At 40.0% G+C, this 4823-nt stretch overlaps 1 pseudogene; it reads left to right on the plus strand.

Annotated features, from left to right (window-relative positions):
* The first annotated feature begins 2644 nt into the window (after positions 1–2644).
* LOC131384501 (endogenous retrovirus group K member 19 Env polyprotein-like) lies at positions 2645–4823 on the plus strand (annotated as a pseudogene).

Raw genomic sequence — 4823 nt, forward strand, 5'->3', positions numbered from 1 at the left:
AAACCAGTATGGGTAAATCAGTGGCCGCTACCAAAACAAAAACTCGAGGCTTTACATTTATTAGCAAAGGAACAATTTAAAAAGGGACATATTGAGCCTTCATTCTCGCCTTGGAATTCTCCTGTGTTTGTAATTCAGAAAAAAATCCGGCAGATGGCGTATGTTAACTGACTTAAGGGCCGTAAATGCCGTAATTCAACCCACGGGGTCTCTCCAACCCAGGTTGTCCTCTCCGGCCATGATCCCAAAAGACTGGCTTTTAATTATAATTGATCTGAAGGATTGCTTTTTTACCATTCCTCTGACGGAGCAGGATTGTGAAAATTTGCCTTTACTATACCAGCCATAAATAATAAAGAACCAGCCACCAGGTTTCAGTGGAAAGTGTTGCCTCAGAGGAGGCTTAATCGTCCAACTATTTGTCAGACTTTCGTAGGTCGAGCTCTTCAACCAGTGAGAGACAACTTTTCAGACTGTTATTCATTATGTTGATGATATTTTATGTGCTACAGAAACAAGAGACAAATTAATTGACTGTTATACATTTCTATAAGCAGAGGTTGCCAACGCAGGACTGGCAATAGCATCTGATAAGATTCAAACCTCTACTCCTTTTCATTATTTAGGGATGCAGACAGAAAATAGAAAAATTCAGCCACAAAAAATAGAAATAAGAAAAGACACATTAAAAACATTAAATGGCTTTCAAAAATTGCTAGGAGATATTAATTGGATACGGCCAACTCTAAGGCATTCCGACTTATGCCATGTCAAATTTGTTCTCTATCTTAAGAGGAGACCCAGAAGATTTAAGTAGTAAAATAATATTAACCCCAGAGGCAACAAAAGAAATTAAATCAGTGCAAGAAAAAATTCAGTCAGCACAAATAAATAGGATAGATCCTTTAGCCCCACTCCAACTTTTGATTTTTGCTACTGCACATTCTCCAACAGGCATCATTGTTCAAAATACTGATCTTGTGGAGTGGTCATTCCTTCCTCACAGTACAATTAAGACTTTTACATTGTACTTGGATGAAATAGCTACATTAATTGGTCAGGCAAGATTACGAATAATAAAATTGTGTGGAAATGACCCAGACAAAATAGTCATTCCTTTAAACAAGGAACAAGTTAGACAAGCCTTTATCAATTTTGGTGCATGGCAGATTGGTCTTGCTAATTTTGTGGGAATTATTCATAATAATTACCCAAAAACAAAAATCTTCCAGTTTTTAAAATTGACTACTTGGGTTTTACCTAAAATTACCAGACATAAACCTTTAGAAAATGCTCTGACAGTGTTTACTGATGGTTCCAGCAATGGAAAGGTGGCAAAAAAAAAAGAGCGAGTCATCAAAACTCATTATCAATTGGCTCAAAGAGCAGAGTTGGTTGCAGTCATTACAGTGTTACAAGACTTTAATCAACCTATTAATATTGTATCAGATTCTGCATATGTAATAGAGGCTACAAGGGATGTTGAGACAGCTCTAATTAAATATAGCATGGATGATCAGTTAAACCAGCTGTTCAATTTATTACAACAAACTGTAAGAAAAAGAAATTTCCCGTTTTATATTACTCATATTCAAGCACACACTAATTTACCAGGGCCTTTAACTAAAGCAAATGAACAAGCTGACTTACTGGTATCATCTGCATTCATAAAAGCACAAGAACTTCGTGCTTTGACTCATATAAATGCAGCAGGATTAAAAAACAAATTTGATGTCACATGGAAACAGGCAAAAGATATTGTACAACATCGCACCCAGTGTCAAGTCCTACACCTGCCCACTCAAGAGGCAGGAGTTAATCCCAGAGGTTTGTGTCCTAATGCGTTATGCAAATGGATGCCACACATGTACCTTCATTTGGAAGATTATCATGTGTCTATAACAGTTGATACTTGTTCACATTTCATATGGGCAATCTGCCAGACAGGGGAAAGTACTTCCCATGTTAAAAAACATTTATTATCTTGTTTTGCTGTAATGAGAGGTCCAGAAAAAATTAAAACTGACAATGGACCAGGATACTGCAGTAAAACTTTCTAAAAATTCTTAAATCAGTGGAAAATTACACATACAACAGAAATTCCCTGTAATTCCCAAGGACAGGCCATAGTTGAAAGAACTAATAGAACACTCAAAACTCAATTAGTTAAACAAAAAGAAGGGGGAGACAGGAAGGAGTGTACCACGCCTCAGATGCAACTTAATCTAGCACTCTATACTTTAAATTTTTTAAACATTTATAGAAATCAGACTATTACTGGGCCGGGTGTGGTGGCTCACGCTTGTAATCCCAGCACTTTGGGAGGCCGAGGCGGGCGGATCACGAGGTCAGGAGATCGAGACCACGGTGAAACCCCGTCTCTACCAAAAATACAAAAAATTAGCCGGGCGTGGTGGCGGGCGCCTGTAGTCCCAGCTACTCGGAGAGGCTGAGGCAGGAGAATGGCGTGAACCCAGGAGGCGGAGGTTGCAGTGAGCCGAGATCACGCCACTGCACTCCAGCCTGGGCGACAGAGCAAGACTCCGTCTCAAGAAAAAAAAAAAAAAAAAAAAAAAAAAAAAAAAAAAAAAAAAAAAAAAAAAAAAAAAAAAGAAATCAGACTACTACTTCTGCAGAACAACATCTTACTGGAAAAAAGAACAGCCCACATGAAGGAAAACTGATTTGGTGGAAAGACAACAAAAATAAGGCATGGGAAATAGGGAAGGTGGTAACGTGGGGGAGAGGTTTTGCTTGTGTTTCACCAGGAGGAAATCAGCTTCCTGTCTGGATACCCACTAGACATTTGAAGTTCTACAATGAACCCACAGGAGATGCAAAGAAAAGCGCCTCCACGGAGACGGAGACGGAGACACCGCAATCGAGCACCATCGACTCACAAGATGAACAAAATGGTGATGTCAGAAGAATAGATGAAGTTGCCATCCTCCAAGAAAGCGGAGCCGCCGACTTGGGCACAATTAAAGAAGCTGACACAGTTAGCTAAAAAAGCCTAGAGAACACAAAGGTGACACAAACTCCAGAGAATATGCTGCTTGCAGCTTTGATGATTGTATCAATGGTGGTAAGTCTCCCCATGCCTGCAGGAGCGCCTGCAGCTAATTATACCTACTGGGCCTATGTGCCTTTCCCGCCCTTAATTCGAGCACTCACATGGATGGATAATCCTGTTGAAATATATGTTAATAATAGTGTATGGGTACCTGGCCCCACAGATGATCGTTGCTCTGCCAAACCTGAGGAAGAAGGAACGATGATGAATATTTCCACTGGGTATGGTTATCCTCCTATTTGCCTAGGGAGAGCACCAGGATGTTTAATGCCTGCTATCCAAAACTGGTTGGTAGAAGTACCTACGGTCAGTACCACCAGTAGATTTACTTATCACATGGTAAGTGGAATATCACTCAGGCCACAGGTAAATTATTTACAGGACTTTTCTTATCAAAGATCATTAAAATTTAGGCCTAAAGGGAAATCTTGTCCCAAGGAAATTCCCAAAGGATCAAAAGGCACAGAAGTTTTAGTTTGGGAAGAATGTGTGGCCAATAGTGCAGTGATATTACAAAACAGTGAATTCAGAACTATTATAGATTGGGCACCTCGAGGTCAATTCTACCACAATTGCACAGGACAAACTCAATCGTGTCCCAGTGCACAAGTGAGTCCAGCTGTTGATAGTGACTTAACAGAAAGTTTAGACAAAATAAGCACAAAAAATTACAGTCTTTCCACCCTTGGGAATGGGGAGAAAAAGGAATCTCTACTCCAAGACCAAAAACAATAAGTCCTGTTTCTGGCCCTGAACATCCAGAATTATAGAGGCTTACTGTGGCCTCATACCGCATTAGAATTTGGTCTGGAAATCAAGCCATAGAAACAAGAGATCTATACTATCAACCTAAATTCCAGTCAAACAGTTCCTTAGCAAAGTTGTGTAAAGCCCCCTTATATGCTAGTTGTAGGAAATATAGTTATTAAACCAGACTCCCAAACTATAACCTGTGAAAATTGCAGATTGTTTACTCGCATTGATTCGACTTTTAATTGGCAGCACCGTATTCTGCTACTGAGGGCAAGAGAAGGCGTGTGGATCCCTGTGTCCATGGACTGACCATGGGAGGCCTCAGCATCCGTCCATATTTTGACTGCAGTATTAAAAGGAATTCTAAATAGATCCAAAAGATTCATTTTTACTTTAATTGCAGTGACTATGGGATTAACTGCAGTCACAGCTGTGGCCGCTGTGGCAGGAGTTGCATTGCACTCTTCTGTTCAGACAGTAAACTATGTTAACGATTGGCAAACGAATTCTACAAGATTGTGGAATTCACAATCTGGTATTGATCAAAAATTGGCAAATCAAATGAATGATCTTAGACAAACTGTCATTTGGATGGGAGATAGGCTCATGAGCTTAGAACATCGTTTCCAGTTACAGTGTGACTGGAATACATCAGATTTGTCTATTACACCCTGAGTTTATGAGTCTGAGCATCACTGGGACATGCTTAGACACCATCTACTGGGAAGAGAAAAAATCTCACTTTAGACATTTCCAAATTAAAAGAACAAATTTTTGAAGCATCAAAAGCCCATTTAAATTTGGTACCAGGAACTGAGGCAATCGCAGGAGTTGCTGATGGCCTCGCAAATCTTAACCACCACTTAGGTTAAGACCATCGGAAGCACTACTAGTGTAAATTTCATATTAATCCTTGTGTGCCTGTTCTGTCTGTTGTTAGTCTGCAGGTGTTCCCAGCAGCTCCGAAGAGACAGCGACCATCAAGAACGGGCCATGA

Source organism: Hylobates moloch, unplaced genomic scaffold, assembly GCF_009828535.3.
Source record: "Hylobates moloch isolate HMO894 unplaced genomic scaffold, HMol_V3 SCAFFOLD_10, whole genome shotgun sequence".
Classification (NCBI taxonomy): Eukaryota; Metazoa; Chordata; class Mammalia; order Primates; family Hylobatidae; genus Hylobates; species Hylobates moloch.